Source organism: Thunnus thynnus, chromosome 24 (assembly GCF_963924715.1).
Source record: "Thunnus thynnus chromosome 24, fThuThy2.1, whole genome shotgun sequence".
NCBI lineage: Eukaryota > Metazoa > Chordata > Actinopteri > Scombriformes > Scombridae > Thunnus > Thunnus thynnus.
Window position 1 is genome coordinate 2,355,557 of NC_089540.1, and position 24,589 is coordinate 2,380,145.

General features: G+C 38.8%; 1 protein-coding gene across 2 annotated transcripts in view; it reads right to left on the reverse strand.

The window, feature by feature from the left end:
• The window catches only part of LOC137176998 (double-stranded RNA-specific editase 1-like), a 73,429-nt gene extending 49,928 nt beyond the window's left edge, over positions 1-23,501 (reverse strand). Inside the window, exons 1-2 of one of the 2 annotated variants that reach the window (XM_067583071.1) lie at positions 23,278-23,501; positions 14,489-14,562 (exon numbers count right to left, since the gene is read on the reverse strand). The gene's annotated coding sequence lies outside the window, so the exon portion shown is untranslated. The remainder of the gene's footprint in view (positions 1-14,488; positions 14,563-23,277) is intronic. The other variant, XM_067583070.1, reaches the window with a different exon arrangement.
• Positions 23,502-24,589: the final 1,088 nt, after the last annotated feature.

The window sequence follows — 24,589 nt, forward strand, 5'->3', positions numbered from 1 at the left end:
TTATAGGAAGGCTATTACTTAATGGTATGATGACCTAATTACAATACAGGCTGAATATGAACATGGCTGTTAAAACTTAATTTGCAGTGGGGGTGTTTCCTGTCCTTGAAATTTTCCTAGAGTAGGCTAATTTATGGACTACAGAGCCAACACACACGCACATACACACACCTAGCAGGCCAGAGGCTCATTCTGCCTTTTACACACACACACACACACACACCACTCTCTCCCCTCTCCTTCAGTATCTCATGGTGAGTTTTCCTTTCTTCCTCTCCTCACTTCAAAGTGTCCTCAGTGAAAAGCTAGCCAGGTTACTTCTCCTGTGAAACGTTAACGTTAGCTAGCACTATTGAATCATAAGCATTCATGGTTAGAACGCCTGTTTTGTGAGTTAAATAGTATATCAAACCTGTGAGTGCTACAGTGTACTTTGATGTCAAAATGCATACCTGCTAAGCAAATGCATACAGGTTGGCAGATCTGCGGATGTGTTTGAGAAATTGACATTTCGAGTAAAGAACAAGAAAAAAGTAGTGAAATCCTGCTACTATAGTTTGTTTCATGGTTTGGTGACATAGCCTCTGGAGCTGGCTGAAGTCTGCCGAGGGACAGCTTCCTGAAGCTAGCCAATCAGAACAGAGTGGACTCATCGGGAGGCGGGCTTAAAAGAGACGGGAGCCAAAACGGCCTGTTTCAGAAAGAGGCTGAACTGAGGGGCTGCATAAAGGGTCAGTATAAGATAAATAAGGAGTAACTGAACTGTAAATCATGCAAAGATATCCCAGTAGAGCCCCAGATTAAACATTTAGACCTGTAGATGTGCAGAATATGTCCCCTTTAAGGTTAAAGATGGATTATAATTATGGTTAAAAAAACAACAAAAAAACACTGATAGATAGGAGATTGGAAGTGACCTGCCAGAGTCACACACATCGGTTTTGCAGAAACAATGTCACACTATTTCATCATTTGTTTCTCAAAGACAACAGTCATTATTCACATGTGGGCGCTGGTCGGGACAGAGTAAACATACAGTAGGTTGTTTTAGGCATGTGAACTAACAATCAGTGCTGTCGTTTTTCTGTTGAGGATACTCATTAAAATTTGGAAAATATCAACAGTTAACAGGGAGGAAATTTGGGATTTATTAGCAATCCTATCAAGCATACATTAGGTCTTTAAATGATTATGAAATAAAATAAGGGACTCGATTAAAAACAATCAAAGCAACCATTCAGTAAAACAAATTTGTGATGAAAATGCACTCAGGGATCATATGAGGTGAAACTTTGAGGTTTAATATAAATATTATATAATCCAGCAGTTCAGGATGCTGCAAATGCCATGTGCATCTCTGTGAGCAGGATTCCTCATCCAGCAGACTCCTCGTGCCTGAGCTGCAGGGGAATGCAGCATCCTCAGAGCTTTCTCACATGGCTGCCTGCTGACCTTAACTGTCCTCCACAATCCAACAGGGACATTTCAGCTTCAGCCATCGCTGAGCCTTTAAAAACAGGACTCTGTGCCTGGTTAGGGAATCTGTGTGGTTTTAAAACTCTGCTTGGTCCACGCGGTCATTACACCTGTCAGGAAAATCAAATGTCCAGCTGTGATCCAGACAGAAGCAGTTGCAGAAGAGAAGCATTCGCAGATGCAGGTTTCTGTCTTTTTTTGCAAAATCCCATAGCACAGATGGATGCAGAGCAAACACGGGGGGATGTCTGTAGCCTACTTTCATACATTTGCATATTTTGCAGAGTGGGGAAGAGGCAGTTGGGTTTATGAAGAGGGTGGGGGGGGCTGATAAGGACAAAACAGGGGAGCTAGAAATCCAAACAATTCAAACCCCTTGAGGTCAATACAAGGAAAAAAAATCTATTAGACACCAAACCAAAATGTATTCACAGCACCAAAGTTTTAGTTATTTTTGACTCATTTAATTTATTCATGCGTGTTGTCTTTTCACTTGCCCATGAACACTTAAGTCCTACAGTCCTGAATATTTTATGTGTTCACAGATCAGCACGTAAAAAGGACAATGCAACCAATCCCATAATTTACACAGCAGCCGGTGACTGGGGGGGAGGGGGCTCACACAGACAGGCAGGGTTTCCATTCCCCCTGCATCTAATCGGTTTTCTAAAATCATTTTCAAAGGAGGGAGATTAAGTGGTAGTGGTGCTGCGAGCTGATGGAGGAGCGTACCTGCCGCGAGGAGTGTGAGGAAATTATCTCCCAAGGAGAAACACAAACAAACATACAGTACATCAAGATGCATGCGTGCATCTTGAGGTCTTACAGGTCTAAAATCTCATGGTTATTCAGACCTGGCAGGGGTGTGTGCTCCTGTTTCAGTGTGTTAGTGTCACCTCTAACTCCGTAACCTTTCCATGAGGACACAAAGTGCTCTTTTACTTTACTTACTTAAAGAAGCACACCACCTATTCCACACAGAAAGCTCATTTTAGCAGTGTTGGACAAGTTACTGAACATTAGTAATTAGTTACAGTTACTAGATACTTCTCTCAAAAAGTAATTGAATTACTTTACTACTAGGGAAAGTAACTTTTGCATTACTTTTAATGCAACAGTCACATCATCTTTTTAAACAGCAGCATTGCAGAGCATGACTAATTCATTTCAATGGAATAACAACGATGAGCTTATCCACCCACAGGGGCAAAGAAAACCAATCAAATTCTTCTCATCTAGTGAACTCTGATGAACACTGACATGCATATTTGTGACGATGACCTATAGTAAACCATCTTGAAACAGCCAGCCAAAACAGAGGAAGCTATCATATAAGGAATGCACCAATCCAATGTTTTATATCCAACACCTCAACTCAGGGTATCTGCCAATACTGATCGATACTGGTGCTCTACTTGTTGCCAATTTTAAAATCTGTGCACCTTGCTGCATGGAATTTATTAGAATCACTGAGTTGGTAGCTGGAGTGGCTGAATAATATAACTGTTAGTGGAAACATTTCATTTTACATTGATATTGACTAAGAAACTGTGTTTAATTGATCAGTCATGTCATGGCTGATACCAGTCCGGTGTATTGGATCCATCCATTCTACCATCTACCTCTATAAACTGGAACACTGCACTGCTGAAGTGTTAACTGCTCCACAAAAGAAGCATGTCTTGTGGTCAGTTGTTTTAGTCAACAGTACAAATACCACTCTTTAATATTAACTTCTTTGTCTGGTTTAGGGCTGAAATAATTGATTATTTTTATTATCGATAAATCGATTGATTGTATTATTTGATAAATTGATTGATTACTTGGTTTCTCAATGTCAATAAATTGTAAACAATGCCAATCACAAATGACCACGGTTAAATTAGTCAACTAAGGACAATAATTACATGAATTATCAAAATAGTAGTGGATACATTTTCTGTGGATTGACTAATAACAGTAGTTTGACTCATTTTCAGCTATTTTGTGAGGAACTTTGCAGTGTCACTCTCTGGTGTGATCACAGCAACTACAGTAAATATCAAACTGAAAGATGTCTGGATCACCTCATCACTACTGACACTTGAGAGCACATCTGATGGACTTTCCATCTGCAGCGAAACAGAGGACATTTTGAAGAATGAAACAGACAAAACTGTCGTCATTTTCACCTTGAATTAACTTTATCCTTGTTTTGTCAGAGTTTCCCTCTGCAGCATCGGAGACAAAGCTGTCAGCTGTGCTATTTTTACACGAGGAGAGCTCATTTGATCTCATCGCAGTACTCATGTCACCACTTCTGACTGTTTGGAAGTGTTTGGAAGGTTAAATTGTGGCAATTATTTTTTTGATTTGCGAAGCACCTGTGGATGCCCTAGATCCAGTAAAAACAAGACTACAGGTCTGATGTCCCTGCTAGTGCTGCCCAGAGACTGCAGTGTTCATTACACACCACAGTAGTAGTGTTGAACTGATTTTGCTGTTCTTGGGGCCTTGCCAGAAGTGTCAGATTAAACATGTAAAGTTTGTGCTAAATAGATTGTTGCATATGCTTTGTTTATGCTTTTATTTAAAGGCCCCCTCCACTCAAAAATATGTTTTTCTTCTTGTTCCTACAGTTGGATTTTTGAGCTTCTCTGAGCAGAATGATGTATGTGCAGTTTGTTTTCACACACTGTGCTCATTGAAAATTGATTTTTAGGGGTGGGCCTATGAGCAGGAACTAGTTTGGAGCCAATCTTGGTCCAATATTCAGCTTACACAAGTGTGTTTCAGTCCACAGTAATGTGATTGGTCCAATTGGGAATCAACAAATGTGGAGTTACAGTACAATGTTTTCAGATGGGAAAACTCTTAACTGTGTTGGGTTATTTTATTCTTATAACTTGACTGAGTGTGTGTGTGGGGTATCCTTCAGACGAAAGGTATCATTATCAAGTCACTCTGTGTCTCCCGTCCTTTTATCTTTTTTTTTTCTTCATGTTGGGAGCTTTTATCTGTGCAGCCACTCTGCTGAATGAGTCCCCAGAGCGCTGTTGAATTACGCCGGCACACAGGCCGTTCGATTGGCTGTCTCTTACTGTATTGGAAAATGTCTTGATGGAAGCGGCCGGGCCGAGGGGACACTTTGCTGACAGGGCCCGACACACACATACTGCCAGCCCACACACAGAAACACACACGCTCACACATTAACTGTATGCCATTTACTCTCCCACTCTCACTCCCATGCTTTATTGACATTGAGATGAAAATGAAAGTACGGGGCGCCCCCGGGGGACACTCTGCTCCAGGAGAGGGTCACATACCTGCGACCTTCAACATTACAACACATCGGTCACAGGCTCTCAGTCCTAAAATCTAATCTGCAGGAGAGTTAATTCAATGTATGGGCTCGCATCAGTGTTCCTCTGCGACCACAGCTAGATAATATGTTTGCATCACCAGTATTGCTGCTGCTTCGCTAGCAGGTTGCTGGTCTGGTCCACCCAACGCTATTATTACTGATAGGAGTGATGCCACAACTACATAAAATAAGATCCAAGTTGTATGAACTGGAATTATCCTTTAAATCATCACTTTGGTGTCATAATTTGAATTAATGAGTAACTGAAAGAAGAAATTGACATTAATCAACAATGAAAAGAATCAATATGTGCAATCCTAGTTCCATCTTTCTTCTCTGTATTGGTTGATTTTCATATATTGGTTCAACTCTCAAAAGTGGAACAAAAATAGATGGGAAATTATCCTGCTGCAGTAAAAAGACACAACTAGAATAAGAAAATACTGAAGTAAGGCGCCAAGACAAAGAGTGCACCCTCAGTGGAGAGGAATGTTGAGCTGTTTTGCTTCTAGCGCCACCGGTTTCTCAAAACTAATTAATGCCAATGAAGATAACCCTGAGTTCCGATTCGATACGGCAGCAAAAATGACTTAAACTCTCCACTGTGCTCAGCTTTCTCCTCACTCAAAACAAGCTATTTACACTCTTTAATTTAATCACAAAACTGGGTGTATCAGAGATGAGATTAGAATGTTATTAGCTAATGAGGCTCTGATTCACCCTTAGAACAGGTACCTGGTATATACTGTACTGTAGCTATCAGTGCTTTCAGGCAATGGGACAGATTTATTGAGAAAATGACATTGAGCAAATGCGCACTGCAGTTTTCAATATTATTACAAATCAAATCAACTTTGCGTTACAATAATCATATATTGTGCTCATTAATAAAAGCATAATAGCCTAAAGTCTCACTCTACTCACAAAAATATGTTTATCTTCTTGTTCCTACAGTTGGATGTTTGAGCTTCTCTGTGCAGGATGATGTGCAGAGTTTGTTTTCACATTCATCTCTGAAAGTGGAAAGTTTCTCTGAGATCATTGAAAATCTGATTTTTAGGGGAGGGCCAACAAGCACAATTTGTGACATAACAACTAGTTTGAAACCAATCCTTGTCCAATATTCAACTTACACAAGTGTAACGAGGAAACTTGAAGTTTCCAGTGCACAAACACTGAGAATGGACTTTACATGAAATGAGAATGGACTTGTGTCCAGCAATTAAACTTTTCGAAATGAACAATATTTGCATAACAATAGATCCTGGAATTTTAATGAGAAAGAGGAAGGTGTAATTTTAAGGATTATGATAATTTAACTTATTGTTATTCAAAGTACTTACATACATCTTAAAACAGGTCTTGAGGGGATCTTTAAAGTTTTCTTTCTAATAATGATTTTTAGTCACATACTAGCCTGCACTATGTTTACACCTAGTCTTCAGAGGCAGAGAATTTTCCCCACAAAATTAACAGTTGCAAGTTGCATGACCTTAGTAAATCTAACAGAATACAAAAAATGCTGTCGAATGAGTGACACTGCAGGGGGACAGCAGTGGAATGTGAGTTGAGCTCCCCATGGTTCAGGTAAGGCCTGCATCCTTTCATGCAGGCTCTTAGGTGAGCTTTTATACCACAGTAAAATGTCTCAGGGTGAGAAAAATAAATGCAAAGCAAGTTTTTGGGACAGTTTAAAGAAAGGTTCATGTTTAAAGGAAAGAGATACAGAATTTCAGGTGATGTTTTTGAATAGCAAACAGCTGGTTACAAGAGAGGCACATTATCTACTGGCTGTACTGAATTTATTTATATTTTTGCATATATCAAATAGCTAATGTAAGTGTATTTTTAATGTTCATATTAGTTTCAAATTTACAATATTAAAATTACATCTTTGAAATCAGAAAAAATCCATGCGATACAAATTCTGCTAAGGGGAATTTATATAAGCTAATACATACTGATACATACTTGTGTAAGTGCATGTTTGTGTATGATAGGAGAGAGAATGTGCACACGTGTACAATTATGCATAATGGTAATCTGTCTTTCTCGGTGTTAAAACCAAATCTTCGGCTTAGATATCTCCTCCTATCATTTGTGTGATCCTCCTTGAAATGCACATGCAATGAGGAGAAAGACGCACAAACACAACCCCCGCCTGCAGTGCCTGTTTGATAAATACCAGCAGCTAAGCCAAGGAACTGCCAATTAGATGTCTCCAGAGTCAAGCAATTACCAAACCTGGGCGTAAAATCCCCAAACCCTAACCTCAACCCTCATGTCCCTAATTATTAAACCAAATTCAAGTCCTCCCTTTCTCTCTGAAGTACTAGAGAGCTTTCCAATTAAGTAACTGTCTCTCCAGAAGAGGTATTTTTGAACCTCTCCAGGTAGTCTTCTCGTATCACAGAGGTTGCACTCACAAAGGTGGTAAATGACCTGACTAGTTGTCTTAGACTAGAGACTTCTACATTACATTCATTAACAAACTGCTAAATATTGTTTGTCTGAGAGAACACGCCATCATCTCGAAATGAAAAGGGAAAAGTACAGTTTTCAGCCATTTTGGCTCTAGCCCAGACTGAAAAATCTCAACAATTATTGGATGGATTGCCACAAAATGTGGTTCAGACTTTCATGACTGCCGCCAGGATGAATTGTTGTGGTGATCCCGCAGCTTTTAATCTAGAGCCATAATCAGGTCAAAATTTTAATTTGTCCAATACTTTGGACAGAACTAATGACACTCCCATTAGCCTCAGCTGTACTTTGAGTAGAGTGCTAACTGGGCCAGCTCAATAACCTCAGGACGTCAATGCACCCAGCCAAGAAATGACTAAAACGTAACACCCTGTAAATCCCCAAATTGTTTTACACTTCAGTTTTTGTACTGTTTAAACAAATTAGCTATGACGTGATAATTCATGAGCTTTAGAGCTGCTGGTAGGCAGATTTATTAAAGCTTGGACAGAGCCAGGCTAGCTGGTTCTTCCTGCTTGAAGTCTTTATGCTAAGCTAATCGCCTGCTGGCTTTCACTGATATTTACCATACAGACATGAGAGAGGACTTCATTTAACATTGGCATTGTGAGCATGTTAGCAATTAGCTCAAAGCACAGTGACTGTAGACGCTTGGTCTCTTTTTTTTGATTCAGGCTATGTAGCTAATGTTTTGTTTTACACGTCAGTAAGATTTAAAGTTAATGTTAATAAAGTGTAGACTGGTTGGGGGAAAGAGTTAAATATCAGAGATAGTTTAATATTATTTCCAACCTAAAAGTATTTTTTATTCAAGAACACTGTACAGCAAGAATTCTAAGTTCATCAGTTTGAAGGGGATAACTTGAATAGGTTATGGCATATATGAAGAAAACCAAGCCTCAGCTTTGCTTCAGATTGAATTACTATGCTGAATATCAAAGTTCACACAAACACACTTGTCTTAAACACAACTACATATGCCCTTCCTTTTCCCTGCGCTCTGTTCCTCAGCAGACAGATGTAATCTTTGGCCTTCTCGCCTGTCTGCTCCATGTGGCCGCCGGTCATGTCATCTGCCAGAGGAGGAGGAGGAGGAGGGAGGATGAAGGCTGAGCTTGTCCGGGTGTCTGGATGGCTTGTCTCCTTGAGGGGCTGCATTACAGACACTGACAGTCACAAGCTGGAGGTGTGAGACAGACAGCAGCGGGTGGGGGAGCCGAGTAAAGTCGAACATTTTAGGGATTTTCGTATTTTAACGAGATATGAACAGCAGCTAAAATTTGGCTCTCTGACCAGTATTGTGATTGCAGTATAAATTGCGATTCTTTTTCATAAATTAAACAATTCGGTTTTAAAAGATACATTTGTACCAAATACATAATATATCATGTTTCTACATGAATAAAATCAGATAAAATAATACTGTTTCTGTTTGTTGAGACTCCCCTACTGAAGGTCTGTATGTTAGCTGTATACAGTAAGCTAGCATTAGCGTACATCTTCTTCTTCTGTCTCCTCTGACAGAAGGAGCTTGAAACAATCATACGTATGATGTATTTCTCAGTCAGTAATCGATTACAGCAAAAAAAAACATGTTTCAATGTTTATTTGGGCTCCTGACTGTTGTTTAAGACAGACTTTAAAAATTGTGATCCTATCCTTTTAAACCTGTGACAGCTTGTTAGGATACTGTTCAGTTATATTCAAAATTTGGACTCATGTGATTTGAAAATTGCTCTTTCAAATTGCGACATAAAACAATAATTCATTCAGCCCTAACAGGAGTTGTGTCTGAAATCACTGCCTATATACTAATATTGTATATGTACATAGTCTACTATAGTTACTGCCACCCATTTTATTTGAGACACTAGAAAATTCAACATGATGAAAAAAGTAGTATTCCTTCACATTTTATAGATAGATTTCATATTACTCACAGTGATAACACAAAGCGATGATTATTTATTAATGTCTAAAATCTGGATTTACGGCTCACTACAGAGTAAACATTTAGTGTGTGTTATATGGGGATTTTAGACACAGTCACAGCCTCTCTGCTCCACCGTACTATACAGAAACAGAAAGTCACCTTGTCTCCATGCAGAAGCAGCAGCCAGGGGTCCAGTCCTGCCCTCCCTGTCACAGCGTGGCCCCTGCTGGCCCCCATCTGACGCACTGACACCGCGCACACAGCACCCTCGTTTCCCGTCCCCGAAAATAAGCTTGATGACATACAAGCAGCAGAGCATCGGCTGCTGTGATGAGATCCTGGCTGACGTCTTTCCGTAGAGATAATTACATTTTCGAAATCTAATTTTTTGTCACGTTTTGAAGCTGAGGTTACAGTGATGCCGTACACCCTTCCGTCTGACCTTCGTCTCAACTCCACAACGGAACAAGCTGCCTGAGAAGAGTCAGACAGTCCTTCCCTGCTTTCTATCTGTCATAATATAGAAAAACGCATCTGAAATCTGTCTCGATATTCAACATTTTATCCTTTAAAAAGCTCCACAACACTGAATCAGCAAACCTGAGCTTATTTGAGTAAATCTTCAAACTGCTACCAGCTCTTATCCTGATTCCCAAACTGATGGACCACACACACACACACACACACACATATTGATACAGGACTTCCAGAACATCACATTAAGACGCTTCACAACTGCGCTCATTTGTTGTCTTGTAGAAATGATTACACCAAAATACTGGATTCACTCTGCAGTGGTTGCATAAGCAGCTTGTGGTAGCGTCCTGAGTTAACCTCGTCTCCGCTGCTGTATCTGACTGTAGCGCACGATTTGCAACCCCTTAAAATCCACCTCCAGGCTCCCACTTCAATCACAGTGTGGTAAAGAAGTGGAGCAGGCAGAGGATCGAGGTCGAATCAGGGATCCTTCGCTTGACGTCTGACAACCTCACGTGGACAAACGATGATGCAGCTATGTAAATACATGACCGGCAGCCCCAGAGCATGAGATCAGATCCTAGCAGGACCAGACTGGACCGCCACAGGTTGTTGTACTCGTTATGATAACCAAAGTATAGATTGACTGAAGTGATCGATTGTCAGCTGTCTGTTTGAGTGAATGCTGACGAACAAAGAGCTTCTATAAAAGGAAAATGAACCCAAATTATAAAAAAAAGTATAAAATCTCTCTATTTACAGTAAAGCAAGACACGTTGTTATTATGATACAGTCATCACAGGGTCAGTGCTCCCCTGCAGACATGTATTAAGACATATAAAAATACTCTGCTTGGAACTATAATGTATGTCTGATATGGTTTTTCCACCAAAACAAAAACATAATTAACATTTTAAAATGCTTAAAATGGCATCCACTTCTTCTTCCTCATTAAAAAGTTCCAGAATCTATGAATATGCAAATCTATATTTCATTTCAGAAGTCGAACTGCTGGACACAAGATATCTCCCGCTTCACTGAAAAGTCCATTCTCTGTGCATGTGCATGTGACTTCATTTACTGTATTGTTAAATCAAATCCGCAAAATTATTTTTTTTTCCAATTTCATTTTCCGGCAGTTTATTTAAATCATTTAATTTTCTAGCAAGGCTAGATAGTACTCTAGCAATGACCAGGGGTACTCTAATTTATCCTGGCACACCAGACATTTTGGTGATATTGCTGAGACTGTATTCCTGGTGGCTTTCTTCTTGCAGATGATGCAAGAAACAGTCACTCTATTAAACTCCATGGAAAAAGAATGAATTGTCCTCCTTTCTTGAAGCAATCTGGGCTGCAGGTCAATCTTTCTTTTAGGTTGCAGTTACAGTAGCTGCAGCTTGCTAAATGTTAAATGTAAAATAAATATCAAACTTTTATGTTACAATTTTGCAGTCGTGCAAGACGATTAAAATGCTTGCTGTAAAGCAAATGGGGAAAATCTAAACAGGATAAAATAAAGTAATAATAATAATAATCTGCAGGCCGGATGAAAGTAACTGCTGCTAAATGCTAAACATGTAGGGAGGCCTTATGAAATGGTCTCGCACGTCAGACCCTCGATGTTGATGTAACAAGTCAATTATCATTTATTTACCATTTCCATGGCTGTTTTGGTGTTGAACTCAATCTTAAATTTAACAAGGTGAAATTATCAGAAAAAAAATCCCATCATGTCTGAAGCCCAAAGTGATGTCATCAAATGTCTTTTTTTTTGTATTCACATAAGATATTCACATAAGCCAAAGAAAAACTCAAAATCCTCAGAAGCTGGAATCAGTGAATGTTCTAAATTGACTGAAGCAGTTAATCAATTATCTAAATTGTTGCCACTTACTATAATTTTCTGTTGATTCACTAAATTAATCATCTTACAGTTGGCACTAATCAGACTAACATGTTTCACTGCAAGTGAAGATACTGGATGCCTCAAAGGATGTTTTATACAATGATTTCAACTAAAATTCATGAAATTCAAAGCAATATGGGACATTTGCATATGACATATTCTAAAACCACAAAAAAAAAAAAAAATGTCATATCTGTTTAGGTGCAGCCTTATTCTGTTCCCGTCATTGTTCACAACTTTAACACCCAGGATGGAACTGAACCAAACTAAAGTAACAAAGCTGCAGACGAGTCATACTGATTTACTGTCAGTACAATGTGTTCTGACATTAGCAGAGATTGTGCCTGAATTGCAGAAACACTGCTGCACAAAAACAGCAGAATTACTGAATGTAATGTGGCAGGGGTGAAATTGTAGAAGATCATCTACCACAGACAAACACAAACAGTAGATATCAGTGGAAGCTCACCATCAGACAGTCTGAATAAAAAACTGCACTAACCTGCAACAGCATTAGATATCAAGACTGTAATTCAATATTCATGTGATTACTGTTCTCTCCAATGAGCTGTCAATCATTCGTGACATCCTCGACAGTTTGGAAGTTAGGATTTAAGAACATTTGACCAAAGAGGCTTTAAAATCTTTAAAAGGGAGAAAAAGATGCAACATGGAGGAGATGATCTTCCTCACCTCGTGATACTGAACTGAGTGATCTGTTTCCAAAAAGATACTTTTCAAAAACATCTGATACTGACAGTCTGGGTTTCAAAACTGACCGAAAACAGCCATAAAGTCCAAAGAATGAAATAGAATTTGAAAAACAACCAGCTTAATTAGACACATCAGCAATGGAATGAATTATTCAGTGTAACGACAAAATACTGCATTCAAGTTTAGTTAAAACATGTTAATGTTTACACAATTTAATTTCAGCTTTTCTGATTGGGTCTGTGGATTTTTCACCTTCAACCTATAAAATGGTACCAGATAAATATCATCCTGTTGTCATAGTGACCAGAACTGTGGCCGGGTTGAAGATGATAAAGGGCTTTGACCTGCTGTTATCATGACTCTTAATAAATCACATAAACAGTAAACTGTGTCAGGTTTGCACTCCAGAACACGACCATCTTCAATACTGATGTCAAGACGACTGTATGACACACACTGTGTAATAATGATCATGTGGATATCCGGTTTAGCTGCCCTGCACAGCACTAAACAAACCCATGCATTCATTTTAATAATCAATAAATGTCTGCCATCTCTTCTTAAGATACACTACTGAAGACCAACATCAGCTCTCAGGCTTACATTCATCTTTCTGTGGTCGTTCCAGCATTGACTGCCTCACATGTCTGTCTAATGATTAACATTCATATGTTACAATTCTGCTACATGTATGTTCAGCATCTGTCCAAAAACACCACCAATAACAGCTGCTGCTTGCCTGCTTCAAGACCTCTGAATCACCGCTCACATCTCCAATTTCTTTAACATTTCAAATAGATTAATTAAACTAGGGCTGGCCAATATATCGATATTCTATCGATATCGTGATATGAGACTAGATATCGTCTTAGATTTCGGATATCATAATATCATGATATGGCATAAGTGTTGTCTTTTCCTGGTTTTAAGGGCTGCGTTACAGTAAAGTGATATCATTTTCTAAACTTAACAGACTGTTCTAGCTGTTCTATTATTTGCCTTTACCCACTTAGTCATTATAGCCACATTACTGATGATTATTTATCAAAAATCTCATTTTGTAAATATTTTGTTAACACACCAATAGTCATCCTGCAATATCGATATTGAGGTATTTGGTCAAAACTATCGTGATATTTGATTTTGTCCATATCGCCCTGTCCTAAATTAAATAATTGATTAGTAAAGTGAAACAAAGTGGCAATTCTGTCTGATTATCAGACAAGCTCACCACTGCTCATAAAGCTTATAATTGTTAGTAATAACTAAAGGAAACCTAGATAAGTGCTTTTCTCATCTGAACTTCAGTGTAGACTGAATTTTTACTTAAGATCTGATTTCATCTACATTCAGCATGCAGTATGTTAAGTACATGTGGTCCTCACTTTTCAAACTCCTTCTACTTTTATAGTTTCAGTCTGTTTTACTCACTAAACAGTGCCCTCTCACTGAAGTGTGCTTATATTGTTTTTTTAAAGTCTGTTTTCACAGCCAATGCTTCAGGACCTCATGACAACTGAAGGTGTCTACACTGTAAAAGTGAATGATGTCTAGTTGAAGGCAGTGCTCGGCTGGCTTTGTGTAATTATTGGAGCTGAGAGGCAATGAAATCCTCAGCACTTCCAATATCTCAACACAGATCATAAACTGTTGATGCAGCACGGTGCCGCTATTACATGCTCAGTTTACATCTGCTGCATTCTTGACATCAACAACACACACACATGCCTGTACAGTATGTCCTCTCTCACACACTCAGAGCCTCCAGCCTTAAAGCATGTGTGTTCAAATATAAAAAAAAACTGCAGTAAATCCTCAGTCAGATGTAAAGTGGTGACTGGGCCTGAATGCATCAAAGAGCAGGTGAGGGAAGAAAAATCAGAGTGATAAATGATTCAGCAGCTAGACATCTAAGCATTGATAGCCTGACTCCCATTAATGAGAGCCGGCGTTCCCTGTGCTTCATCAAAGTGGCGACCTATGAAATATTAAAGCGAGCTCGACAGCAGCACAACACGGCTCTACAGAGGGCTGGGCGTGACCTCCTGCTAAAAGAAAGTGAAGAAAAAAAAGAGGAAAAAAAAAAGAAGGAGACGGGAAAAGAAGGAGAAATAGCGCTGACTCGAGTATGGATTCGGGGAATACTCACATCGGCGTCTGAGAAACTGAGGCAGCAAAAGCGAGGCGAGCGGAGTATCGACACAAACGGCTGGAAGGAGAGGTCTGAAGATGGGGAAAAGGAGATCAGTATGATAGATTTACAGATATGGATCAGAGCGTTCATTTAATTTAGTTAAAAGGCTTAATTTCTGCAGGCGAAAAAGGGCAAATGTCACTGTATTAAAGACAGAAACCCTGATGAAACTCAACAATGAGCTGGGAGGATGTTGTGTGATTTAGGTGGCTACCACAACAAATCCTGGAAGTATAGCTTTAATGTTTAATGTAAAATACGTTTGTGATTTCACTGTACTTTTGCAGTTAATCTTAAGTCGCAAAGTCCCAAAGAAAGGATAGAGTATAAGGCCTTTTTACATACACCACAATTTCTGAGGCAATTCACACCATTTAAAAAATATAACACTGGATGTAACACTACACATACAGTACAAGGAGAAATGTCCCTCTGCTGAAATGCTGCACAGCTTCACAGCCCAGTTCAACCTCTGTCTGAAAACAGGCCGTTTCAGCTCCTGTCTCGTTAAGGCCTGCCTTGTTCTGGGAAGTTGTCCCTCCACAGACATCCGCCACAAACCATGAAACAAACTATAGTAACAGGATTTTACTTCTTTTTCTCGTTATAAAATAACAGAAAACCACAAAAAGCATAATGTGTTCCCTTTAAAGTTTTTGCTCATAACGCACTTACAGTAAAAGGAACTCTATGCTAGGATATAACCACAGCTGTTTTGAAGTCTTTTGGGGCACATCTTAAAGGCCTTTATATACTGAGTGATTTTAGACTGTCCCACATGAAAGTTGACAGTTGTTAGAGAAACATGGTGAAATCTTTAGTGGTCAATCCCAAACACTGGTCCTTTATCACACTCTGAGACATGTCCACAGACATGTGGACCATTTGCAACCAAACACATCAAAATTAGAAGTTGAAGATGAAATTCAAGAATTTAGGAACAAATAGTTACAATGTGATTGCAGCTATGACCCATGTGAACAAACTTATTAGTCAGATGTTACCTAGCACTCCAGGAAGACAGCATCAGACCAGCTGATTAGTTGTCAACTATTAAATTTATCTTATCTTATTTTGATCATTGATTAATCAAGTGACTTTTTAAGAAAAATGTCCAAATTCTCTGATTTCAGCTTCTCAAATGTGAATATTTTCTGGTTTCTTTTGTCGCCTATGACAGTAAACTGAATATCTTTGGGTTGTGGACTGTTGGTAAGGACAGAAGAAGAAATTTGAGTACATCACTTTGGGCTTTGGGAAACAGTGATCACCATGTTTCACCATTTTCAAATATTTTTTAGACTAAACAACTGATTGATTAATCAAGAAAATAACCAACAGATTAATTGATACTGAAAATAATCATTAGTCACAGCCCTCACGAGACATCTCTAATGTTGATGCATTTAGAGAGCAGAGATTACAGCTAAAAAGCTGGAAGGATGACATTTAAGATCTCATGGATAAAAGAATCCAGCAGTTACAATGAGTTACTACACCTTCTGCTGCACTGATAAAACTTCATGGGAGCCAATCACAAAGGAAAAGGAGGCATTACTCACTGACATAAGTAGGAAATCTCTAAGATCTTGGAAAACCTAATTATTAAATCTTTTTTAAATATTTTTCTTTAGTAAGTTTAATTGTCTGTGGCATTTGGAAATTGCTGTTTGTTGTCTGGCAGCACACGAATCATTTCCTGTTATTTCCCTGTAAGTATGTTGATCACTAATACAAGATAATGGTACATGCTTTAACATAGTGTAACAGTTAGTAGAGAAGTCAGTGAACTGACTCAGTAATGTCGTCATATTGACAGCAATAAACATTAGCTTACATTAGCCACCATAAGCTAATGGTCATTCCAGACCAAAAGCTATAGAAACAAGACTGAAACAAGGTGTGTTTTATTGTTTATGAATGTACCTTTTTCATTTTTTAAACTTGCTTTCAAAATCCTACAAACTAAAATCTTTCTTCAGTCTATGACACATATATTTTGGCCACTGAAAGGATGCACAGAGATCTAGTTTCCGATACTTCCTCCCCTGCTGCTGTGAACGGGACCTGATGCAGATTTACATCAAATAAAAACGGCCTGACATACTTCCAAAACACACAGCACATTTGCACCTCTGACGGTGTGATTTTAAGCCTGTTTTTAGAAGCCATCTGCCATGCCGTCAGTGAATTTCACAATGAGATCAGCCTTCTGCCCATCTCTCTCTCGCTCTGGCTCTGTCTCTGACTTACCAAGCAGATCTAATATTAGCACACTGACTCAAATAAAAGAGGGCTCTATCATTCTGCTGTATGATTAGAAAAATAATGAGGTCTGGACTGAAGGAGCCGGTTCATAATGAATGACAAACAAAACGCTATTCCTGCTCCTTGTCACACTACAATCACTCTTTCAGCCTTCATTAAAACAACTCTAGCTAGCAGTGCTGTGAGAGGAAGGACAACTTGCCGCTCTGTGAAATCCCGCTCAGGATCAGAGGATCAGATCTGGCCGGCGTGTAGCCTCTTGTCCTCCGTCAAGACTCTCACCTCTCTCTGAGATAAGGGCACTTCCTTTTTGCCCCGCCGTCGCCCCGGGACAAGCCTGTCATTAAGATAAAAGAGGAGTGCTTGCACATCCCTGAGCACCTCAACACTCCTCTCACTCAGTGTCAAGTTCAAAGGTGGATTGTTAAGGCAGGAAAGGGAAATAGTTTGGTTAAAGGAGGACAGGGACACAAGAGCAAAGGTGTATGTTATAGTAATTTGGGACATGTATTAATGTCTCAACGACACTTAAACCAAAACCAGTAAAAAATTCAAACCTTTTCAGATTCAGCAGTGTATACACTTTGTGCTGCTGTGATGTTCCATACAATTAAATTTGATCTTTTTCAGGCCAATTAATTCTAAAATATTCAATGTTTCTCCCATAATGTTATGTCTTTAAAATGACTTAGTAGCACAGTGTTGTTATAGTGCCACAAAACCTCCTAGACATAAGTGATTTGACATGCTAAAGGCCTTTTCCAGTACACCATGTTCAGACTTAGGCGTATTTTGTCGGAACTCGGTGCAACTCAACACCACTGTACCTTGATACTAAGATGCAGTCATTTATGTTATCCAATATGTAATGTATATTATAAAATAAAACAAAATCAAACATAGACCACACTGATTTTTATTGATGCGCTATCTGTACATAAAAGGACCAGCAAAATCCACAGCTGTAATGTCCAAAAAAACACATGAACCTTAACTTTGCAGCAACAAATGTTATAGTTCATCTCTAAGACCAATTTATCTTCCAAAAGGAATCATAACAAAATGCTACAGAGACATCAGAGGCACTCAGAATGAAAGTGTTGGAGCAAATTTCCAAATAGGCATTATTGGGTTAAATTGACCACATATTGGAAATCTAAATGGTTACTTTCTCGCCTGAGACAATCTCAAAATTTAATAAAGTTACATTATAGCAGTCCTAGGATGAAAATTCTAACAGCTTGTAGCCAGGCTCAAAATCTCCGGCATCACCGCCGGGTGGTGCGAAATGCATTCTGGGATACTTGGTTCAAGTCTGCTCCTAAATAAAACGGACAAGAACACTTCTGGTCATTTGGACAGAACTTGGCTACATGCGGACTTTGAATTGGAGCAGCAGTTGTGCTGTGACTGAGAATAAGAACACAAGAACGAAGACTGAGAAAGGCCTCAAATGTCAGTTTCTTTTAATCATGACCATGATCTTTCCCTAACCTTAACAAGTAGTTTCCAAACCTTAACCACAGAGGTAGTAGATGAGAAAAGAAAGCCAGTAGACAAGAAAAGATGCCATGTCATCTGGGCATTCTTTGTCTTCAATGGGTACGCCAGCGATTCAGTGTTATACTTCCATAAAGTTGGGCAACCTACAAGTGATAGATGTAGATAAGCAAGGTCAAATTCAAAGCAGAACAGGCTAAGACATCCTGACTTTTAGTCCCTGATATGGGTCAGCTCCAAAACACACTGGATCCTACAATTCCTACAATGCAAACTCAGCAGTGTCTTTCATTAGACATCCCTGTATTAAAACAGAAACATACTCACACAATCAAAAGCTTAATCATTGCCATCCACTAGGAAACACTTGCCAATATTTATCTTTATTGCAAAGACAACATCAGCCATCTCCATCAGCAAATATACTGGATTACATTCCAAACCTTGTCCCACAGTTTAATACAAAAGTAAATGTTGTCAAGCCGGACATGACCAAACAAGCCATGATCTATATTTGTCAGCTCCTTGTGTTGCCCACAGTGTCCTTCCTTTTCAGTCCACATCCTCATGAACTGGACTGCACAGCGGAGTAAAGAAACTGACTGACTGAGTCATGTAAGACATGGGGTTAAGCTGAAGGCACATTAATTGTCTAAAAGAGGATTCACCAGTCTACAAAATGCTCAGACCACCCAGTCTGCCCTGCTAAGCCCCGAGAGTGGAGCCTCGCAGTAGTCCGCCAGTCTGCCCAGGATTTATTCCAAGATACCACGGAGTGACTATCACTAAGTAAGTCTATCAGATATCAGTAATATCAGAGAGCGGATGGGCAGAAAAAGAATTAAATCACTTTAAAGTTCCCTTTATACCTTGAGGACATTAACTGGGTAGATATTTTGTATATTAAACACAGTTTATTAAATGCTGAAGCAAATCATGTCTCAAGCAAATGTGCCAAACATCATCTACTTCATGAGAATTTGCTGCTTTTCTCTCTTTTATAAGCTTTATAATGATCAATTGATCAATCAGGAACACAATCAGCATATTAATTAAAAATGAGCAGAAACTTTAGTTGCAACCCTACATTTTTCAGTTGTCCATAACTGTATTGATGTAAGAACCTGATATAAGGATGAAGGTCCGTAAATATATGAGATGTAATTCCTCGACTCTTATTTCAACTCTGCAGCTGGACAGAAGAACGTTACTGGATGATTCTGCAAAACACTGGATTACGTTCAATGTTATGTTATGTTATGTTCATTGTTAATGTTTTAAAACTTCTGTGTTAGGGAACTTGTTAAGGTTGGGGAAAGATGGTGGTTAGGGTTAGTGAACACTGAATGCAGGTTTGTGGCAGAACACAAGCTCGATGTGCTATATGCCATCCTCCACCCCAACCTTCACACCATTACTTTCCACTTTCCACTGCAATGCATAAAGGACACACTACTTCCTGGCCTGCAGAATCCTCCTATATGAACATAATTCCTATAATAAAATGCAGCTTATTTAAATGTACTTGCCAAAGTACCTTTCTTCCAAATCTACATCCAAGTCCATCTTTCTTAGCGGACAACACCCTAGCCCGGGTGTTGCACACACCCTGGGTGTGCGTGAAACCAACTAGTTCATTTGATGCGTCGTCCAACCACTTCTAAAAGGCAAAAGTATTTACAGCTGTTCCCAACCGCCACATTCAAAGGCAGGGTGAAAAGTCTGCCATTATAGGAGTGTGGTGGTGAAGGGGGGGGTACTTGATCATCAGACAATATCTCTTTGATGGCATTCATGATCAAGCACTTGGTTGTAGCTGGAAGTAGTTGTGTGAGGAATGCTTATTAGACTGGTTTTGAAAAATTAAAAAAATTGTCAATTCCAACATGGGAAAGGTGTGGGGGGAGGGGGTTTCAGACAAAATTCGATGATCAGACAAGCACTTAGTTTGAAGCAAACTGACACCATAACATTTATGAGTAGAGCTGAATATTGTACCTCAACACTTTTTTGGTATCAAAAACAACAAATCCAACGTCTGGTCAGATTGTTCATCTTCTTTACTTATGCTTTGATTATTTAGTTCCTGATTTAAATAATAATTTCATCTTGTTAAGCTACTTGTAAAGTTCTTGTACAGCTGTTTATGTTTAAGCAACATTTAACATTTGAGAACTCCTTTTGTTAAATGATTTTTCAAACGTAAAGCTGCAACGATTAATTGATCACCAACTGGTTGATTAATCATTTTGAGTAATTTTTTTAAGAAAAAAAGGCAAAATTCTCTGATTCCACCTTCTCAAATATGAATATTTCCTGGTTTCCTTGGTCTTCTATGACAGTAAACTGAATATCTTTGAGTTTTGGACTGTTATGGTGCAAAACAAGACATTTGAGGACATCACCTTGGGCTTTAGGAAACAGTGATCGACATTTTTCACCATTTTCTGACATTCTATGGACCAAACAACTAATCAATTAGTCCAAAAAATAATCGACATATCAACCAATAATGAAAATAATCATTAGTTGCAGCCCTAAAAAAGGTTCTGAATAAAAAAAAGTGAAGTATAAAAAGAAAGACAGTATCATTTTGGTATTATTAGCAAAACCTGACGTCAAACAGCCACAAGTATTGAAATATTTAAAATAATACCCAGCTCTGTTTCCTATATAACCTGGATTCATGTTTGACTGGTGTGCTGTAAACCTAAAGGAATGAGTCCAGTTTTGCTAAAGATGCCCACTGATTGAGTCACGCTTAACCAACTGTGAATACGCATGCATGGAAGTGAACATGCATTCTGTCATCCGCCTTTTTAGTTCTATTTTTGTGCATGTAGGCTAAGTGGAAGACAAGAGCAAAAAAGCCTGTGGCAAGTTGAGCCATGCCATGCAGAGGCCAGAAGTAATTGCAGCATAAATGAATTTGCCAAATCGGCATTCTGTTGCAACCAGAGGCAGTTTTCCTCACAGGGGAATAACACAGGATGATCACTCTTCACGCTAGAATCCTCTTTTAATGTGTTACGCATAACTTATGCTGGTTTCCAAGTAAACTAATGTTTAACTCACCCGTTGTCAAAGATAAGCATCATGAATTTACAACTTTAACAACCTCATTATATTGAATAACAGGGCTTTAATATTGATGACAGTAATAGCACAAATTGATGAGGTTTTTTGCATCAGTGAGTGTATATTCATTTGGAATTAAATTGTTTGCAAAGGGAATATAGAAAATTAAACTCCCATTAGAACATTCAGTCCCAAAGTCAATATATCTCTGTTTAAAATTCAGTCCAACTGCACTGGGTTGTATCTGAAATGACTTTAATGCTTGTAGATGATTAACATCAAACTCATTTTAACCATGCTTTATAGTGTAATATTGATTTTAACCCTCACTTTCCATTAAGCTTAGGCTCCCAATGATTGTCATTAGAGCCAGTAGCACTGTATACAGTGCAAAAGGGACAAATGGAGGGGGAAAATGCATATTTCCACTCATATAGATGAAAATTGGCATTCCACAATGATGAGTAACATGTTTTTACTCAGATCTGTGACTGTACAAAACAGTGTGGATGATGTGGGCAATAATATTTTCACCAGAGGCGGAAAGCAGAGAACACAGGCTCAAAACCTGTGATAAACAAGCTGTGTAGCAACTACGTATGATTATGGTGGTTTAAGGCCCTGACCGTGTCATCGAAACGCTGGTGTTCAAGACCAACACGGGTCATCTCTCTCTCCTTATTTCCTGTCACCACTCTATCTTTACACTCTTGGTTATAATAAGGGAATAAAATTAAACAAAAAATAATTTCAAAAAATAATGTATGATTTTGTTACAAAGCAGTGAATGTTAAGTTAAAATCCTCAGTTGCTGAAATCTGCCATAAAGGTGTTGACAGCTGCTCCAATGTCCATGAACAAATCTCAATTAAAATGTGATGCCTCCATCCTTTCTTTTAGCGAAGCACATTCTCTAGAAAAGTTGTCATTCATTGTGGGATACTCATAGACCAGGCAGCATTTGCAATAAAATTTCATTTTTATAAAATGTTTCTTCTTTATTAATGCTACACAAACCTGTTTGCCTTGTAAAAATGAAGCTTTTCTGCTTGTTGGGCTGCGTCTTAATGATTATGTGGTCGAAACATAAAAGCTCATTTCATCATTTCATCTGTTTACCAATATGAAAATCAAGATTAATTGTTCAGGTTTTCATAGAGTTTAGTGTGACGTTCATCAGCAAACAGGACAACGCGCGACTCAGGATTTGACATTTGCATTATTGTGGATTTAAGATCCAGAGAAGTCTCGGGATCCTTCATTGGTGTCCTGCTGAGGAGTCGTCCTAAACATGATTTATTAAATGAAGCATGAACGTGAAATAACTCTTCAAATATTGCGGCATACACTACATATTTCAGGAGTCGTGCTCGCTGCGCTTCACTTATCAAGAAAAAGTCAAGCCAAACGTCATTGAATCAATCGTTAATTTAAGGAAATCTTGACTATCGGTAAAAGCAAATTCGTCATGAATTAAGTCAAGAGCCTGCCTTGTTCATTTGGGTTGACTCTTCAATTCGGCATACAGATAACACATATCGCAGCAGTAGGTACAATAATACATGTGTTTTGACTGTTGTATCCCCAGTTTTCTTCCGCCAGAATTCACTGCGCTGTGCAGTGGTGAGCAGCGTTACTCTGTTAATTAAGTTGTAATTTCACAAAAGCAACGCTGCTTCGGATCCATACACACATGCCGTGTTGATCAGAGTGTTGTATTTGTTAAACACGTATCGGGTTGTGTTTCAACACCGTGTGCTTAAAATGTTACGCAAAGAACGTTTAAAATGATATATTTTTGAATGGAGTTTTGAGTTATCAGATGACAGCCGCTATAAATGTGTGAACTCAAGCAAAAAAAAATAAATGATAAAAGCAACCCGTTGCTGGGTACTTACGGTGAGCTTCTGTGAGAAGGTGTTTTCAGTCAAATGGTATGAGAAGTCTGTGCTAAAGCCAACCGACCGGTCTGATGCAGGTGATCCTGCAGCGTCTGGACTCCGCTGCGCTCAGTGCACGGCTCGGATCGGGAGAACACAATAGTGGTGGAGTGTACGCTCTGCGGGGTGAGGGAGGGAAAAAAAAACACTCACACGGAATCACTGGGCAATATCACCCCGGCAAGGTCTTTCCTGGCTGCTCCAAAAACTGCCTTTTCTTATTGGACAGGCGGAAAGAGGTGGGCGCAGAAACATGAGGCCACATTGGCGCATTACGCACCAGCACACACACTGATTGGACACACTCGCCTATATAGTGACAAAAATATGTTTTTATATGCCATGTGTAACACTAGCTAGGTTTTTATAACAACCAGACTAAAATACTCCAGTGTATATAATTATCCTCAGATAAGAAATAGGTGGAGATGCAAATTTGTAGTTTTATTTTCTAATGTGATAAATAATTCTCACAAAATTTCTGGAGCATGTGTCTAAATTTTCAACCTACAATCACTGTTTACATTAAACATAAAACATACACATTTTGTGCTGTAAATCAAAACTGTACCAAACCCTAACATGGTTCCAATAATGGACATTTTTAAACAATTCTGTGCTAATATATAGATACATATACAGTATTTTAAGACAAGTAGATTATGTGGATGTTACAAACATTCTGAATTTGACATCAAAAATTATCACCAACAATCCAAATTCAGGGTTCACTTACTGGAGCTTTCAAACATGCTGCATGGTCTTCATCATTTTTCAGTTGCCATGGGGATGGATCCAGTGTTCAGCCAGGCTTTGGCTCAATAAAGGAATTGTACAAATTTGTAGGCTAATATTTTCATACATGCTCTTTTGTTTGTTTGTTTGTTTGTTGCATATTTTAATACTTGATGAAAATAAGTTGAAGTCATAATAAACAGCATGACAGTGGAGCAATCATCAGTGATTCTGAGGACACTCTGGTCAGTTATCTCTGTGTTCTACTGTGAACTTAGTACAGCTGAAGGTAACAATGCTGTGGTTTTGTTACAGTTTTCATGTTGTTTTTGTTGGCTGTGAATCCCAGTGGACATGGGATAATGAGATTTTATTGTGTTGGCCGATGTGAGCTAAACACTCACAGGTGTGCCTGCTGTAGAGGACCACAGAAGAAGACCATGTGATACAATAAAACCTCCAGATAATGTAAATGGACCTTGATTTAGGATTCTTTTGTGAAACTATAATTTCTAAGGTCAAGAATGACGTTTGA